General features: G+C 38.5%; 1 protein-coding gene across 1 annotated transcript in view; it reads left to right on the top strand.

Annotated features, from left to right (window-relative positions):
* Dlg2 (discs large MAGUK scaffold protein 2) overlaps positions 1-20,150 on the top strand; it is a 1,815,033-nt gene that overhangs the window by 1,668,348 nt on the left and 126,535 nt on the right. The gene's annotated exons all lie outside the window — the stretch shown is intronic.

Genomic DNA, 20,150 nt, shown 5'->3' with positions numbered 1-20,150 from the left:
CCATTGAGAACCACCCTAGAATATGTTGTATAGTAATACTGCAAATATAGTAAAAATTAACCTATTTCTGTTCTCCATATTTGTGTTGAATTGCTAGTCTTAATGATACAAAATATTTTTTAATCTTGAAATATTTGAGCTTTGGGTAGTAATTAGGGAAAATCTAATTGCGTTTATAGGATGGAAATAAATCAGTTATTGAAATTTAAATAGTTTTACAGAATGAAAAATTACTAATGTTGATATCTTATTAAAATATAGAATGTATAAAAATATTATTAATGTACTAGAAGAAATCTGATAAAATATATTGGTAATGGCTTTTTATTAAATTGTGGAAGATTGGGAAAATTATATGAGTGGCTATGACATTATGTAAAATGAATACACATATTTGAAAGTAGTATTCTTTATGCTCTAAAATGGTAAACAAAATCATAGAAATACAGAACAGATAAAGATTTGAAGTAATAAAGTAGTAGTTGGAGACTTAATTGAAAGGAGGAGGGCCAGGGATTTAGCTCAATGGTGCCACGCCTACCTCACAAGCGCAAGGTCCTGAATTCAATCCCTGGTACCTGCAAGGAAGGAAAGGAGGCAGGCATGCAGGAAGAGAGGGAGAGAGGAAAGGAGGGAAGGAGGGAGGGAGGGAACAAGGACATTCCTTTAAGTGAAATACAAAATACCTAGCCAGACATGGCGGTACATGCCTGTAATCCTAACACTCTGAGAGACTGAGGCAGGAGGAACATAAACTGAATCCCAGTCTGGACAACTTAGCGACTATGTAAAGTCTGTCTCCAAAGAAAAAGGAGGGGGGAAAAGAAGAGAGGAAGAGATGGGGAGAGAGGGAAAAAAGAGGAAGGGAAAGGAGAGAGGAGGGAAGGAGTGGGATAGGGACGCTGGCATACAGCTCAGTAACAAAGCCCTAGATTCAGTTCTCCCAGCTCTGGAGGAAAGAAAGAAAAGAAAGACAACTTGACTTTTATAGGAAATGTCCCAGATGAAATCCCTACAATATACACATGTGGTATTTGTTTTCTACATTTTTGGTTAGTAATGCTTAGTACCTAAAGGACTGATCTCAGTATCTAAACCATTGCAAGAGACATAGAAGAAATGTGGGTCACACATGTATAGTAAGATCAGAAGAAAAGAATTTAAGAGCCTTTGACCTTGTTCTCATACAATATGGGAAAATATCCCCCCCAAAAATACCATGAAATGGACTGGCAAAGCCTAAACAGAATCCTTACCAAAAATGATCCAGCAGGTTTCTACCTTAGTCTTTGTGTGTGTGTGTGTGTGTGTGTGTGTGTGTGTGTGTGTGTGTGTGCCAGTTTTGACTCAAGGACTTTCATAGAGATGTTTACCTTATCTAGAGCGCTCGGTAGGACCCCTGCCAGTTGGTATGTGCTTATTTTAGAAAGTCACCTACTTATTCTCTCAAAATCAGTTAGTAGCAGCGTTTCTCTGACTATATAAATACAAGCTGATGAGTATGTTTCTTTAATATGAAAATGACATCCTAGAATATTAGTCCCCTCATTTTGCTTAGCTTTATTTGATCCTAGGGCTAGAACGAACCTTAGCTATCGCTGGGTCCACACTTTAACTTACAGAAAAGGAAACTGTGACCCCAGGAGAAAACAGATCTGCCCAGAATCCCAGAGCTACTTGTGGCAGTCTCCTACCCTCCATCCCAGACTTCTCCCCACATCATTCCACCTCTCTAGGTCTTAGCTTATTGGGTTTCAGAGATTGCATGTACCTTAGCTGTGATCCCCAGTCTGCTCCTGTCATGACTGTACTGGGCTTTTGGATTAAGGAATAAGTTAACTGAGAAGAAAAATTCAAACACAATTCTCTGGGGTTTTTATACAGGATATGTAGTGTTCTCTTTTCCATATTATTATTAGACTTCTCCATAAAGCCAAAACCTAAATAAGTAAGCAACCTCTTAGTTCTAGTAATAAACAATTTAGCTTAGTATATTTGTCTGCATTGTAAAACTACTCTTCCCGTTGCCTCCTCTACCCTGAGCATGCACACACACACACACACACACACACACACACACACACACACTCACACACAAGGTCAAACTCCCATTCTTAGCACTGGTCATGTTGGAAAGGATACATCTTCTGTAAAAACTTGGCCTGATTCCCTTACCAGAAGTGATCCTTGTATGGAGCAATCTGTTTTCATGAAACCCTGAAGGCAGGGAAAGGTGACCCAGCACTACCTGCGTCAAGCAGTGTTTTAAACCGAAGCCAATCCTCTCTATTTTCCGAACTAGTTGTAGCTGTTTTTTTTCTTTTAACCTTTTGTGTGAGATACTTAAAGTGCTTTTGTAATGCCATACAGATGGAATCAGTGGTTGTTCATAGTACTGTACATGTTGTGTAAAAATAATTTGGACACATTTAGTTTACTGGGATACCTAGACCATGTATTCCATGAATTGTGAGTTGTAGAACCTTTAGAGTAGACAAGGACAAGGGGAAAAAATGTGAACCAAGACCTGTCATGTAAACGTACAAGATCCAAATAATGAATGTAACTGTACTGTATACCTAAAATGTACCAATAAACTCAATTTAAAAAATAAATAAACAAGTTTTTTCACTAAAAAAAAAAAAAAGTAGGCAAAGTGAAGCTGGGCATGTAATTCAGTAGGGCAGTGCCTGCCTAGCACAAGAGAGACTCTTAGGTTTTATCCCCAGGGCCACACAATGAAAAAAACAGTAAAATAAAATGTTTAAAATAGGAATAAAATATTTTTCCAAAATGCTACCTAAGTACAATGTCAATCTTTCCAGTGTGAATGCATTTAGGGTCTTGGTCTACTGGGGTAGGGGGTTTGTTGCCAGTACTTTGAGACTTTCCATGTGGGCAGAGAGAGTGGCCATCTGCCTAGGTGGCGTGAGTTTCCAAGTTCATCCTCTAAAATAGGTCCTCCCCTCAACCCACCAGCTGGTTTAATAAAGAGCAAGCCTTTTTCTGCTACAAACAATGATGCATCTCTTTTTTTAGTACATGTCTGCAGTACAAAATGTTTCCATTCCTCATAGGGAGTTGGTACATGTATATGACACATCTCAATTTTCTTTTCATTCTCTTTGCATCTCTTCCCTACATCTCTTGGTCCCCTTCCCATTTGCAAGACATCTACTTCTATTCTCTATCTTCTGGTTTGCTACTTATTTATATTTTGGGTTTCTAAAATAAGAGAAAGCATGTAGTCTTTAATCTTGTGGATCTTATTTATTTCACTTAATTTTATGGTCTCAAAGTGCATCCATTTATATCTTAATGCTACTAAGGACAGAGATATGAGGGATTAAATTCACTTAGAAGTGCAAGTGGTTAGAATTTTGATAAAGGGAAGTTATAGCACCCAAGACACTGGGAGAATGGAGAAAGCTAGAAAGAAAAGTCCATCAATGTTGGAGGGAAAGGTCATACATCATAGAAAAGAATGTAAAAGAAAAACTTCACTCTTGTTTATTTGTTAATAAAACATACCAACTTTGAGATTCATACAAGTAACCTGACTAATGTGAAGTCGAGTGTAAGAATCACTGCTTTAGGTCTGGGGATAGAGCTCAGTGGTTAAGCATTTGCTTTAGCACCTGAGAGACCCTGGGTTGAATCCCCACACTGAAATAACAATAATAACAATGATATCAGTGCTGATTGCCTTGGGTTATTTACGCATTTATGAAGCATTTTTGAGTATAGGCTCTGTGCTGGAATCTATAATAGATCCTGAACACTCATCAGTGACTTTCACATTTCCTGTCCACATAAAATTCCTATCTAGTCAGGACAAGGGGAAGACAGTTAAATGCAGTGTGCTGAAAAAGTCCTTAGTTATCCCTGAAGTGTTGATTGCTTCTTGATGCAGGAATATCTGAATTGACTCTTGAAGGTCTTGTGTGAGTTAACCCAGAGACTCTCAAATATTTTGACCAAAATTATGAAATACATTCTTTGTCATAACACACAGGTAAAGGTGAAAGAAAATTTTCACTAAGTACTACTAACGTGCTTTTTATGTATAGATTACATTGTTATTTTCCATTCTATGATTCTCTACCTTGATTTAATAGCTCACTGATAGCCCATGATAGGAGACAGGAAGAAGATTGTGGGCCTGTTGTACCGCACATAGATGAGCAGGAAAAAGCAGTTCACTCTGTTACAGAGTATCTTAGGGAGCTCTAGAGCATTGGTTGTAGCCGTCTTGCAAATCAGCTGTCCTGGACACAGGTGGGGACATGAAGTGGAGGAAATACTTGTCATGCATTTTCTTTTCATCTATTATTATGCTGGCATTTTACATTTATTTTCACACATATTTCTCCTAAAATTCCTATGAGTCGGGATATTTTATAGATAAAATGAAATTTAGAGATATTAAATGATTCCTCCCAGACCACAGAATCAGATGAGACATAGGTATAGACACTCAGGCCCTGTTTTAAAACATAATAGAAGGGTGTTTAAGAGCACAGTTTCCAGATTCCAACAGACAGAAAAACTTTTGAATAATGGTGTGCCACTTAGTAGCTCTGTGCCCTTGGACACAAACGGGTCTCTCTTGCCTTAGTTTCTTTGTTTGTGAAACTTGGAATAGTAGTAGGATACCATAAAGTAGTTATGAGGATTAAGTAAAGTGCTGCCTTTAAAAACCTGACACCTGGGAAGCAGGGCCTAAAATATGGGTGATCTTCACCATGTATTACAAAGGCCCCTGTTCCCTGCAGGACACTGACAGTAGAATAGGTTGCGAACAGGTATTGTTTTCTCAGCTGTGCAATGAGCTTCCCTTGTCCCCCTTTTTTTTTTTCCTTCTTCCTTCTCTTCAGCAAGGTGACCTGAAAAGAAACAAAGGTGACCTTTCAGATAGTCACTTCTCTACATCTCATGAAGCCTGAAGGGAAAGGCCAGAATTCCGTGGCCCCAGATGGCCCAGTTCTGTCAATTCATCAGATGTTTCTCAACCCAAACAAGAGTCTACCCAGGGAAAGAACAGGGACAGAGCCATAAGATAAAAAAGCCTCCCTTCCCTAGCCTCCTGCTTAGTCTGTTTTGAATTTGAAAGATTATTTTGCACTTGGTCTAAGTCCATATTTTACTCAAACTTACTTTTTCCTAAGGCAGCTTTTGCTTCAAAGGCTATTACGTGACAGATGGACTCAGGTTAGCCTCTTGCTCCATTGTTTAATGTAGCATCCCCATAGATTTATTCATCACTGCCCCGATTCTTTTATTCAGTAAACATGATGTATGTACTTTTCTACAATGTGCCAGTGTGAAGTAAAGATTAAGGATACAGAGGAGAAGAGCACAAACATGTTTTCCTCAAGCTACTCGTGATCCAGATCTGTAGGCAATTCATAGAGTGTGCAGTTTGGTAGTGTAAGGATTGTTTCCTGATAGCTCATATGCTACGTGCCTTGAAAATTATTATTGTCTTTTAATCCTTACAGTATGTCTATTGGCTTTCTTCAGTGAAATTTGCTCAACAGTCACCAGTATTTGAAACTAATCTGTTAAAACAGTGGCCCCTCTGGTCCCTATGAAAATCTCCCATAAAGACCCTTGAGCGAGAATGATCATTCAGTACTGGACCTGCTAATCCCAGTGAATATCTTAATTTTGTCGTATCTCTGTTGCTTTATGCCTCAGTGATTGGAATAAAGAAGTCTCTTAAATATTTATTATGTGAATAAATGAATAACTTCCAAGTCTATGTTCCTATGCAGATATGAAAGAAAATTTACAATATAAGCCAAGCTCTTTGAAAATACTATGGAAGTCTCATACCAGCTGGGCTGACAGCACATGTTTAAAGTCTGCCTGTGGCCTCAGGTTGCAGCACTGCCTGCTGGAACTAGGGTGCCAGGAAACATTTGCACTCCAATGCCTTTCAGCCTGCTTCATTTGTTCCCTGCGCTCTGTGACTCGTTTTTAATTGGGGCCTGATATGAAATGGACTTAGACTTGTACATACAGGCCTCAACTTTGTAGTGAGACGACCTGGGGTAGAGGCAGACCTCATTCACAATTGGTCTCTCTGTTCTAAGGAGCCCAGGGTGGACATTCCTTTACAGGCAGCTTGAGGAAACAAGGCCCACCTGGAACACTTCACCCTGCTGTGCTTTTATTTGGGGGAAGGTTGTTTCCACTTAATTGATTTTGGTAGGAAGGGAAAGCTACACCAACTACATCATCATATAAGTAAAAACTCTGGTACTATGAATAGTAGCAAATATTTTCCACCCCATCAAGCCCTGATCAAGAGCCTGGTCATATAAGGAAGCCTGTGGAACGGAACCTGTCAGGGGACTTTTCACCACTACTACAACTGCTTCCAGGGTCACTTGGCTATGGATTTCATGATATTTAAGAAAAGGCCAGTACATCTGTGAATTGTGCTACATACTGGGTTTGTATCTTCTGCCTTCCAGCCTTGCACTCAACATTATCTGAGCCACTGTTCCCAGGGAATGTTACAGTCAGCTGTGTGCGTCCTCTTGCCTAGTATTTGGCACAAGGTTAGCTGACAGTATTAATTGTACTGCCTCTCATTTATTCTCTCATCTGTTCTTATTTACAGCATCCTCATTATGTACTCAGAAGTTTATTTAAAAAACAGTATGTTGCAACAGAATAGGAAATACAAATACTGAATTCAGGGATTTTCTCAAAATGGTAATGGGGGAGTGACATGCTAAGCTTCCGAAAACGGTTTAACAGGATGAAGCAGAAAGTCTAGGTCGGGGACCAGAAAAGAGCTGGAGAGAACTTTGTAATGTCACAGGGGCAGGATGGGCCACATGGTGAAGGGCCCAAGAACTCATGCACCGCAGTTTCACTGCCAACTTGATTTAAACCTTACACCAATGCTGTGACATGGATACAATTATTATCTTCATTCTACAGAGGAAGAAGCGAATTTGTAGATAATTCAAAAGAGGTGAAAATAACCTACTCAAGGTGCTCTGTGGCTCAGCCAGATACCATAGCAGGTGTCTTGGTTACTGTCCTTGTTCTTGGAACAAAGTACCCAACACCCACAACTTAAAAGAAGAAAGATTTATGTTGGCTCATGTTTCAGTCCATGGTCAGTAGCCAGCTGGCCTCAAGGCAGAAATGGCTTGGTTGAATTGTCTGGCAGAGGAAAGAAAGCTGTTCACAGCGTGGTGACCAAGAAGCATAGAGTGAAGGGAGAAAGCAGGAGGGAAGATCCACACTTCGGGTGATGCCCCACAGTGCTTCCCTACACCCAGGACCCACCTCCTATCTGGCAGCTATACAGCCACCATGGTCCAGTCACCTTCTAAAAGCTCTGCTGCTGAGAATATGAGAGTTTTGGGAGACATTCTTGATCTAAACCATAATACCAGCTATGTCTCTCACTGAAGACCATGCTTATTTTACCATAATGCAGTGAAGCTAAAGTGGATTTTGCAGAGACTTTGGGTAAATTCCCCTTGATAGAACTTCTGTTGGCTATATGCTTTAAATTGACTTCCTCAAGACAGAACTTGCATCTGGTACAGAATTTACAGCTTACAAACTATAAAATCTAAGCTGTCTCATTTATAAGATGGACAGAATACCTAGTTCACAGGTTTCTTGTTCTGATTTAGTTAAACCAAGTCTCCAACAGAGGCTTCCGTATGGGACTTGTTTGGTACACAGGAAGTCCCTTTGTCCCTTTAAGTGCGTTAGAGTCTGCCTTCTAAACTGGTACTATCTTTAAAGCAAAACAGATTTTGATACTTAATTTGTGCTTTGATATTCATTAGCATTATGCTCACTCTTTTAGTCATTTGCATTTTTAATTGCATTCTTAATTATTGAAAGAAAGTCTTTGTCTTTAGGTGGTTAATTTTATGCTAGAAATAAGAAAAGGAAGGAGTCTTTCAGTATCTGGGGGGGATTTTCTTTTTCTCCTAAAATCATAGTCTGCCACTAATTTTTAGATTTCTATGGAAAGAAGAACAGAAGCATCATGGGTGACCCTTTTGTTGGCCATTGCCTTTGTCCTCCATCTCTTTATGCCAAGATCTAGAATCCAGATTCCATTGTAATTAATGGTTGACCTGTTATTCATTTATCCATCCATCCAGTAAGTCTTTTCTGGAGCCATAACCATCTACCTCACACTGTACTAAGCCCCAGATATTTTTTTTTTAAATTAAGAGAACTTTTTTTTTTTGCCTTTCAGAAGCTCGAAGATCACTCTACCAACCTAGATTCTGCTTCTTGACCATCCCTATGTAGCAATCATATTTCTAGAAATCTCTCATCTCCAGAGGAGGTGTTTGACAACATAGCGCACAGTTATTAGAATAAGCCAGATAGCTTTTGTTGGAAAAGTCACAACTCCTGCAGGATGCTCCCAGATAGAACAGGTAAAAGGAGAAGACATAGAAAAACCTAAATAAATTCTCACTCCCAATTCATGAAGGTTAGGTTAGAAGCAAGGAAATCGACATTTGGCCCATAATCTTCATATCTGAAAGTAGTTGACACATTGGAAGAATTCTCTAATTCTCCTTGAGTGAATCTTTTGAGTGGTAATTGAACATGATGATTAAATAGAAAAGGATATAAAGAAAACTGCCAAGGACTGGTGGAGTCAAGTGCACATTCCTCTGCTGTCTAAACTGCTTTCCTCCACCAAAGTGTATTCTTCTGCCTGTTGATTCCCCTGATCCCTCCACTGGCCTGTGGATACCTTGAGGATGGAGAGTCAGCGCAGTGGTTATATAGTAATTGCTGTACCACAAATGTCACTAGCTTGAAGGGACTTTAACTGTAAAATTGTGCTTGCTTTCTTCACATTTTGAAAACAGTTGCCTGCCTAACAAAAATCCAAGTGAATAAGCCATCCTTTCCAGTAATCATCCTGAATAAATATTGATTGAGTTTTTGTTTGCTTTTTTTTGTTTGTTTTTTGGTAGCAGTAGGGATTGAACCTGTGGGCTTCTGCATGTTAGAAAAGAGCACTACACTGAGCTACAGCCCTAGCACTTCTGATTAAATTTTTATAGCACATTTAACCAATCAAAATTGTGTTTATTATGAGTTGTGCTTCAAGTTCATTTCCCTTTTATTAGTTAATAAGAACAACAATAATGAATATTCACATGTAATTTAAAATAATAACCAGCTAATAAAAGTTGGCTATTTTTGTGCCAGGCAGTTTTTTAAGTACCTAATATGGATTTTTTTATTTAATTCTCACAAAACCCCTTTAGTCCTACTATTATTCCTATTATAAAAAAGAGAAAATTAGGGCTGGGGATTTAACTCAGTGTTTCTGCAACTGCCTCACAAGAGCAAGGAACCAAGTTTGATCCCCGGTACAAAAAAAAAGAGAGAGAGAGAGAAAATTAAAGCCAGGTTTCAGTTTTATTGCCAGAGGCTAAACTGGGACAAGAACTTAAGCATGCTGTCCAGTAGGGATCTACCTACTGTGCAGTATGGATTTATTGAACAGCTTTCCCATAGTTCATTTCATTTAATGCAATATGTCTGGAGGACAAAGTTCTCAGATGAGCAATCTGAAGCTGATAGGAGCAAGCTTTCCACTCTTCTCCAGATACAGTAAAGAGCCTTGACTCAGTCTACCTCTCTTTAAATATATGAATTCACAACTCAATGTACAGTTTTCTAGGATTTGCCTTGTGTTTTGTTTATTGTCATGATGAATACTTTTAATAGAACTGGTTATGCATTATTAAATATTGGATGGACAGTTGACCATTATACAGTCACCTTAAATCTTGTACTCTAGTGTGAAGATGCTCAAAGTATGTGGATTTGTGATTAAATCGAGCCAGTCACCACAAAGGTGAGATAAATTTCCCCATCCTTCTTCTGCTAAAGGTCTAGAGCCAGGGTAGCCCAAAGCAGAGTTAAGGGTACAGTTGACATGCCTGTCACACACGAAGTCCTGCACAGGACTTGCACTTTGACTTCTAGCACGTACAATGTCAATTTTGAGGCCCGATACAAAATGAAAATGCAGGGTTCCTTGCTCAGTTGTTGTGAGTATCAAGATGGACAAAGCATACCACGTATGGGACTCCATGAATCTGTCCTTGCTACCACCTAGCTTTAGGATGTTTTGCTCAAAACTGAAAACGTGTGCACTTTTTTTTTTGCACATAATGCAGTAGTGTAAAAAAAAAAAAAACAAAAACTCACAAAATAAGCATTGAGAATATTTTCCAGTATTCAAACCTAATCTTTAACCTAAAACAGTATTTCATATAAATCATCTACATACCTATTTTTATGATATGAGAATATTATCTTCCAGCACTCTTGTGATGGAGAAATGTTAAATTCCCACTTTCTCTGAGCTCTCAATAGTCCTTTGGAGTCATCTATCTCCACTGAAGTAAATCTTTCAAAAGTTAAGTAGCATCATTATATCACATTTATCTCACTCCTGCAGTACGTTTAGTCTTCATGTCTGCAAAAATCCTTTCCTCCTCAGCCCTAAAGTTTGAAGAAAATACATACAAGTGCCTCACAGGACTTTGAAAAGCATTTATATCTGTTGGTTGTTTATGTAGCTTTGCCTAAATGCTAAGGCACAAAACTTGTAGATTTCCCTGATGAGTAAAATTTGAATTTAAAACAAATCACCAGAAAAATCAAGGAACTGAAGTGGTAATGATACTTTCATCAAGCAAAAACTCTTAAAAATAATAAGCTAGTTACAGTGTAGATTTTAATTAACCTATTATTGCCATTAGTTTATATAAGAAAAGGTATTTTAATGGCAAAAGAAAAATAATATAATGTGAGCATCAGGAAAAGTCCTCAGTTTTATAAATTTATATTTTTAAAACCTTGCTAGATGGGCTGCATTTTTCCTTTGTATACAATGGTTTTTGGTTTTTGGGTTTTTTTGAGACAGGGTCTCACTATGAAGTTCAAACTGGTCTTGAACTCACTAAAAAGCCCATCTGGCCTTAGATTGGTAAGGAATCTCCTGTCTTAGCCTCCAAAATGCTGGGACTACAGGTGTGCACCACCACACCCAACTCTATGAAGACAATTTTAACCTTATATTTAGGTTTTAGCAGCAGCAGCAGCAGCAGCAGCAGTAGTAGTAGTAGTAGTACCAAAGCTAAATCCCCTGCTAACCTTGTAGTTCAAACATTTAAGGTAAAAATTGTGATAGCTAAATTATTTAATTCTTAATTGTAATATTTCTAAATTATTTAATTCTTAATATTTTGTATCACCCTAAAATTCTTGGGATGCATTTCTTTTTTTTTTTTCTTTTTTTTCCTCTCATTGAGTTTATTGGTACATTTTAGATATACAGTACAGTTACATTCATCATTGGGATCTTACTAATATTTCTAAATTATTTAATTCTTAATATTTTGTATCACCCTAAAATCCTTGGGATGCATTTCTTTTTTTTTTTCTTTTTTTTCCTCTCATTGAGTTTATTGGTACGTTTTAGATATACAGTACAGTTACATTCATCATTGGGATCTTGTACCTTTACATGAAAGGTCTTGGTTCTCATTTTTTCCCCTTGTCCCTGCCTTCCCTTCACCCGCTCCTGCCTTTCCCATTTACAAACACTTTATTTCCATTTTTTCACTTTCTCATATTTTTTTCTTTTCCCTTATCACCTTTCCTCTACCCTTCCCACTTGGGATATATTTCTTATGTTTTTCTTTTTTTAAAAAAAACATCTTTTAGAGTTTTTTCATTACTTCTATAGTTGATGCTTTTCAGTGATGTTTGTTTTAAAAATAAGGAATTTTATATTAAATGTGTAATATTTTTTAATTTAAGTCATTTAAAAAATTATATGTGCACTTACCTTCTGTGTACATACATTATTCTTTTGACTTTTTTTTTTTTTTTTTTTTTTAGATTCCAGGGCAAACTCAGGGCCTTGCAAGGCAGGCAGCAGCACCACTGAGATACATCCCCCAGCCCTCTTTTTACCTTTTTAAAATAGACTTTTTAAATAGCTTTATTAAGGTTTAGTTGATATTCAGAAAACACACAAATTTAATGTATACAATTTGATGTGTTTGGAAAACAACAGATTCTTTTTTTTAACTAAGTTTATTGGTACAATCTAGATATATAGTACAGTTACATTCATTACTGGGATCCTGTACCTCTACATGACAGGTCTTAGTTCTCATTTTTCCCCCTTGTCCCTGCCCTCCCTTCACCCTCTTCCTCCCCTCCCCATTTACAAACACTTTATTTCCATTTTTTCATTGTCTCATATTTTTTTCTTTTTCCTTATTCCCTTTCTCCCTACCCTTCCCACCAACAGATTCTTTTTTAAAGGTATCCTCACATTATAGATTTTTTTCTCTTGTATTTTAAGACATTATATTTCGTGTTATATCAGACTCTTTTGCTAACCTTATAGTTTTCCCCTTCTACACCTTTTATTTCTTAAAGATGTAGATTTGGCATTTCAGATCCAAAATCCCATACTTTAATTAAAAATATTTATGCAGTTATCTGATGCCCTGAATAAAGTCTGATGTGAACTGAATAGACTGTAACAAACAGGTATTTGGAAAGAGTATGAGGTGTGAGTTTTTCTTAATGACTGTTAATTATAAAATACTACACAGGATTTACACAGAGGTAAAAGAGATGCATCAGACAAACCCTTAAGAATCAAGTAAAGGTTACCCACAAAAAGCAGGTGAAAGTAATAAGCTGTTATTCCAACCAAAATTCTGCTCCAGGATCTGATGGCATGTGGGGGATGGGAAATAGTGACAAGCTTGTTTGTTTGTTTGTTTGTTTGCTTATTTATTTATTCTTCCAGTACTGGGAATTGAACTCAGGACCTTGCACTTGCCAGGCAGGTGAAGGGGCACTGAGCTACATCTCTGGCCAAGACTGATAATTGTAGAAGGCCAAATGTGATGAGGCCTCTTGCAGTTTGTCCAAAAGAAGGAAAGATATATATTTTTGTAGCAAAAAGAGGTAGGGAATGGGCCAGGGATTTAGCTCAGTGGTTCAGTGGCTGGCCTCGCAAGCTCAAGGAACTGAGTTCAATCCCCAGTACCACAAAAAACAAAAAGCAAAAAAAAAGAGGTAGGGAGTTATCTTTGGTAGTGTAATTCCTCTCTGTGGGAAATAGACCTAGCCACAGAAAGAAACATGAAGTCCTCCGGAATATCAGCTCACCTAGCCAGCTGTTCTTGCCCGAGTTCACAGCACAGTGAAACAGGCAATAAGCATGTGTTTAGGAGTCTGGAGTATCTGGATTTAATCCTGGTCTGTACCTACTGACTTTCTTGTGAACTTAGCGACTCATTTCTTTTCCTGCTATGCCCTCATTTTTTCTATAAAAAGAGGATAATAAATATATGACTCATAATATTTATGAGGAGCACTGTCTGTAAATCACTTAGTGTTTTACACATCTCTTCCAGACATTAGAAAGGAAAGACTATTTCCTCGGTTTTTGCAATGTTCATATTACCTTGATACCAATAACAGGGGAAGGCCATTATAAGAAAACAATTTATAGTCCAGTCTCTCTCTAAAATTAAAAATCCAAAATAGAATCCTGGCAAAATGAACCTAGCAATACATAGAAAAATAATTGTGATCCATTGGAATTCATTACAGGGATAAAAATTGCCTTAACATTAGAAAAATCACAACACTTATAAAGGGTAAGTATTATGATATAAATATTACAAAAAAGAGTTGACAAAATTAAAAATGTATTTATAAAAGTTCTTGGTGAGCATAGACTTCCTTAATCTAAAAGGCAAATATCTCAAGCCAAGAATAGTTTGTTTTGTGTGGTGCTGAATGATCTCCTTTGTCTTCATCCAAAAATATACCACTTGCTGCAATTTTTAAGTCACATCGGCCAAAATCAGCCATATCATACTAATGAAATGGTAAGAACATCTTAAAATATTGCAGTATTCATAGATCAATGTAGAACTCACACAGTACCTTTAGAACTTGATCTTCTGCTAAAAATGTCAGTCTGTGTTTCTAAGGGTCTACCATACACTTGAACAGAAGTTAGTTCTGTAAGTATTTATTACATTCATTAAAGCTGGTGGACATCTCTTTGTTCTTGTTTTGTTTGGGTTTTTTTTTTCCTCCCATGAATGCTGTTTCTCATGGTAGTGATTTTTTTAAATGTAGTAAGAAAGGAATGTGGTAAGAATTGAGTATCTGAACATTCATTTCACATGCTTTCACCTCAGACATTTTGTGTATTCTTTTTATAATCACCTATTGATTTCCCACACACCAGATACTCAGATAAATCTGAGGAATTCAAGGGCAAAGCAGTGTCACTGTCGATCCAGATGTCAACTGCACTGAGTTAACACAGATTATCACAGCACGCCTCTGTGTCTGGGTGGGTCACAGAGGCTGTCTTGGGGTCTTTGGCCAAACCCTCGCTGGCATTGTTCCCTGGTCCTGCTTCCTCTCTGAGTGAACTAAGCATTTGTACTCTGCCACCCCCTTCTACCATTGAGGTTTCTGCCTTGGAGACTGCCAACTATGTACTGAATCCCTGAAACTGTGAGCTAAATTCACCTTTCCCTCCTTTGAATTGTAGTGTCAGGTATTATGTATCGGCCACAAGAAAGATAACTAACTCAAGAAGCCAGTCCTTTGGTGTACTCCCAGCCTGAGGAAGGATGCACAACCATAAATGGATGCCCACATCCACCTCACCACCCTACTTTGAATTTAGACTGCACTGTCTTGATTAAGGAAAGGGCCCCTGTTGGGTGAGTCGTGTCCCCAGCTTCTTTCCTACTGTATCCAATCCACATGGGGCTTTTTCTCCTGGAAAAGAACAGAAAAGAATCTCTAGTCTTAATTTATCAGATGTCTCTTCTTGCTTCATCTCAGTGTTTCTCAGCCTTGGCTGCATGTTAGAATTGTCTAGGGGGTTCTTGATGCCTAGAACCAACCTAAATCTATTTAAAAAGTCTCTGGTAGTTGGCATTAGTACATCCTAAAGCATCCTAGTGGTCCCAGTGGACAGCCAAGGTGAAAACTGATGTTTTCTCTCTCTCTCTCCCCCCACCCCGTTTCTTGCTTACTTCCTCCCCTTCTCTTTTCCTTCTTTTCTTTGTTTCAGTTTTGTTTAGTGCCTCAGCTCATGTTTAAGCTGAGAATAGCTTTTGAAAGTCTCAGATTTTTTGCATAAAAGTGTGATCCAAACCTGAAGTGAATGGGATGGCCGACTCCTGCGATGACATTCAGTTTTGAGATCATTCAGCCATAGTTGACCCAGAATTTGCAAACCAACTTTGAACCTGGTGTTACACTTTTCTAACTCTTAACGGAAGTAGTTCAAGACTAGATAACTTGGGAAAGAAGGTTGAAAAGGCTGCTGAGTCTTCTGAAGAATCTCTGTTGACATTTGTAATTTGATTTTTAGTAAATAAGAAAAGAACTGATTAGAAGCTCTTAAATCTCCTAAGTTCACATTGAAAAATGTTCGGGTTACGCTTGAACTCCAAAGAAGCCGTGTGTGTGTGTGTGTGTGTGTGTACACGTGCATGTCTGGCATTGCCCAGGTTTACAGTTAATTCAGGTGCAACTAGATTAACACAATCCTCCTTCCTTGTTCTTGTTGCCTCTCTCTCTTTACACTTTCTTCTACTTCCGTTTCAGCCCATCTCCACAGCAATTTGACCCTGAGCCTAGCCTTTTCCCTGTTCCCTCTTTAACTGTACCACTTCCCCAGCCTTAGATTTAGCCTATTCCAGGCCTCAGCAATTGGTTGGCATGGAAACAGTAGATGAGCCTGCCTGGTAAGAGAGATGTTCTGCTTCCAAGTGAAAATGGAAAAGATTCAAGTGTGATTCACTTCCAGCCATTTTAACCCTTGAGTTTATCTATTTAAAACACATCCGTGGCTCCTAATCACCTAGTAGGTGGAGGAGCCCATCTGGATTCAACCTCTGCACCTCATCACCTCCCCTAAAGGCCCTAGTGTAGGCCCTCATGGAGCATCTTGCTCTTTTATTTCTTCTTTCATTTGCACAGGCCCTTCCATCTATATAATGTCTCCTACACCTTCCCATTCTGAGAGGTTCTTAGTGGGACCTTGCTCTCCTGGCCCACACCGCTGCCCCCCATTCTCATATAACACTTTGGTTGCTGTGCAGTGGGAAAGTTCACATTTAGGGGAGTGTTTTCCGTTCTGAGCTCATTAAAGGATAACCATGCTACTGTGAGGAACATATGTGTTTCTCATACTGCTAGGGTTGGCTCTTTTCTCTATCCGTTTTCATATTTGAGATCTTGTGCAAATCACTTAGCTCTTTCAAGTGTCATTTTCTCATAGCTGATGTAGAAATGATAGCACCTAATATGCCTCTTATTTATAATGTCTGGCTGTGTGTTAGGCACTTTCTCATTTAATCCCAACCCAATTCAGTGAGAAATGAGACAAAATTACTGATGCTCTATCATAGTAAAGAAGCTTGAGTTCTCAGAGGTGAGAAGCCTGATCTGAATCACACAAGCAGAGCCAACATTTAGGCCCAGATGTGGCTCTTTACTGCTCTGCTCTATTCCTTGCATATGTTTTTGTAGAGCATCTAGCTCTATGCCTACCCTTAAGGTGGGCAGGTAGGAGGGTGGGTAGGTAGGTGAATATAAAAAACTCTGTCTGCCCCGTTTATATCTGTGCACTACCCCAATAACATGCTTCATCCCCACTCGAATTGTTGCCTCTCCCAAAAAAAGCCAAATGTAGGCTGGCTCCTTGAGAATCGAAAAACAGAAGAAAAAAAAAAAAACATGGCCTTTGGATAGCTATTAAATCAGCTTGACTTGGCAGGCTGTTAAATCCAGCTCGCCACCTGGAGACAGGCCCACAGGATCCCATGCTGCTACCCTTCAGTGCGGGATCATAGCACCTTACTGCTGCAGAGGACAAGGAAGAGGAGAGTCAAGTACTCTCAGGGGATTAAAATTAACCTGCAGTTAAGTCACTCAGTGCCATTCAGTGGGTTTTTCACTGCTTGCTTTTCTAGCCAGTAATTTAGCTAGACTAAGGTTCTTATTCAAATATTTCTATTTTTGTGTACAGACAAATGGAAAAGTCTCTTTTAACAAAAAGAAGCTGTGTTGTAGCTGAGTGTATGTAAATAACGCCTTGAATTTCAAAAGCAAAGAACAAAGCTTGTCAGTTTTTCTAGGACTAGCTACCACTTTTTATTACAGTATGTATCACTAATAGACTTAGTTACCAGGACTGCTGATTTGCAAAATCATAGCGATGGATTATTAAACAGCACAGTCTCCCACAGGATCCTGAAGTCGTAAGTAGTACCCCTTTCTGTACTATTGACATATCACAGTTTTTTCGCCTTCCTTTCTCCACTCCCCACCCCCAGCCTTTCCCCCCATCTAACCCCCTTCTTCCTCTCTCTTAATATACATGCATTAAACCCAATTCCTTTGATGCCGGGGATTTAGCTCAGTGGTGTAGCCACCTGCCTCACAAGTGCAGGGTCCTGAGTTCAATTTCCAATACCAAAAAAAAGGGGGGGGCGGGGGGAGAAAGAAAAGTAAACCTGATTCCTTTCACTTTCAAAAGGGCTGTTCAGTTATTTCCTCAATGCCAACACACAGGATTTTTTAAAAATACCACAACCAATACCAGTCCTAGGTGTGATGCCAAAACTGATTCATTCCAGCTTGCAACATGAATAGATAAGACAATTAGATTATTTTTATAAAATACTGACTTTTTTTTAATTAGTTATTTTTGAGGAAAATGAAAGACCAGCAATGCTGATGCAGCAATAAATAGTTTGTGTTAATTTTTAAGCAGCGGGTATTGAGAGCCAGAATAATATTACATTCAAAATCTAGGTTCTTCAATCAAGTGACCTGCATTTTAATTTGACTCTTCTGTTTACCGGTTGCGTGATCTTGGAAGAGCTATTTATACCCTCTAAATCTCAGTTTGCTCATCTTTCTTTTGTGTATCACAACAGTATCGACCTCATAATCATGTTGTGTAAATGAAATCAGATACTGTTTACAAAGTGCTTACCACAATATTCTGCCTATACATTATATAAAAGCCACTGTTTAGTACTATGCTCACTACCACCTCACTGGAAAGTCATAAGGATTAAATGAAATGATGCATTCAATTGCTTGACGTGCTTATAGACTTACAGCATATGTGTCATTGACAGCGGACACATTATAGGTACCATTGGCTTCTTATTCTGTAATTGTTCCATAGTTGGTAGCCCTATGTTTCCCAGAGCTCTCTTTTTTGTCTTTTCTTTGTTTTTTCCATAACATCTTACTTACTTCCTCAGTCCCCTTTTGCTCTGTTTCTAATCACACTTAAGAGTACTCCTATCCTAACACAAATCTGAGCACCACTGTGGGCCTAGGAGTTGAAGCATCACTTTTGATGTTGTGCATTCCTTTGCAAATCACTCTTGATTCTGGCTCTTGAATATTTTTCGTGTAAATTATGTGAGTACAACAAGGTTATCACTGAAGTTCCCTCCTCTCGGACCTCTGTGTATTCTTAGATTCTGTTGTATTCAGGTGTTCTAGGGGAGCTATGTAGTACAGTGGCCTGGAGTGAATTTAAAGAGTGTACAGGAGGAAAGGAAATTCTAAACGGTATCTTTTTTTTTTTCTTTTAGCTAGTAAGATATTTGAAGAGTGTAAAGACCTCAGGGTTACAAAGTCAAAAGGTGGTTTTGTGAAAAGAATCATCCACTTTCCCAAAAGTACATGGGATCCAAATGCCTAGATAGTTTTTTTTTTTTTTTCATTGAGCTTATTGGTACTTTTTAGTTATACAGTACAGTTACATTCATCATTGGGCTCTTGTACCATTACATGATGTATCTTGGTTCTCATTTTTTCCCCATATCCCTGCCCTCCCTTCACCCCCTCCACCCTCCCCTATTTACTTTGTTTCCATTTTTTTCCTTTTCTCATATTTTTTCTTTTCCCTTATTTCCTTTCCCTACCCTTCCCACTTCCCCTACATCTTTAGCCCTTTTCTTTCTATTTCACATTATCAGTTACACAATTTGGACCTCATTTACACTTTTAGTTTTTCACACCACAGAAACTATTTAGTATTTACTCATGTGTGTACTATTTATTTCACTTAAGAGTATGGCCTCAATATGCCACCATTTTCCTACGAATGACTAGTTTCTCATTCTGTAAAGCTGAGTAGTATTCCATTTTATAGAAAAACCACATCTTCTTTATCCAGTCTCCAGTTGATGGGCAGTTGGTCTGTTGCCTAGCTAGTATTTAAAACTTGACTCCATATCCTACAAAGAGGCCAGTACCCTAGCTGCCTCCAGGTAGCAGTTTTTGTCCTAAAAAGGGTAATTCTATTGCACAAGAGAAGTAATTCTGACTTAAGAAGGATAATCTAATAGAAAATTATATAGCTCCAATATAGTTTAGAGGCTACTTTAATAGGATTTTCTTCGTTGGACAGAAAGGGATTACACCTCTTGCACTTAAAATTTTCAGGTTATTTCATCTCCGAGATTGGCATAGAAATAAGAATGGTAGTAGGGGGCTGGGAATTTAGCTCAGTGGTTCCACTGCCTGCCTTGCAAGCACAGGGACAAGTTTGATCCCCAGTACCAAAAACAAAAGAAAGAAAAGAAAAGAAAAAAGAATGGTAGTAGGGAAGAGAATAGGCATGCAAAAACCTACACACACCCTTACACATTTCTAAGTTATTGTTGATAACAGGAGGTGTATTCTCACTTTGGGGTTTAAAATCAGTTGATAGGTGATTTTCTGAAATCAGATTCTCCTTTTTTTATATTGTTGCTATAAAAATCAAGCCAGCTTAATTAGAAATTTCAGAGTTCTGTCACCTCGAGCTCCTCCGTCTGCCCTAACTGTCTCAGAGCCAAGAAAGAGCAGAGAGCCAGATTAGCTCTTGGACCAAGAGCTTGAAGGCATCTGGAGCCCTGCTGGGGCATATTGGGCACAAGGCTGGAGATGGTTATCTTGGGCTTTGATGCCTGCCTTTTGGGGTAATAGGGCACGCCTGTGCTGAAGGATTGCCTGGCTCAGGAAATTTTGTCAGT

The sequence above is a fragment of the Fukomys damarensis genome, unplaced genomic scaffold (genome assembly GCF_012274545.1).
Source record: "Fukomys damarensis isolate Sample0158 unplaced genomic scaffold, DMR_v1.0_HiC HiC_scaffold_16, whole genome shotgun sequence".
Lineage (NCBI taxonomy): Eukaryota > Metazoa > Chordata > Mammalia > Rodentia > Bathyergidae > Fukomys > Fukomys damarensis.
The sequence above is the reverse complement of the archived record's forward strand: the minus strand, read 5'-3'. Positions and strand labels throughout refer to the sequence as shown.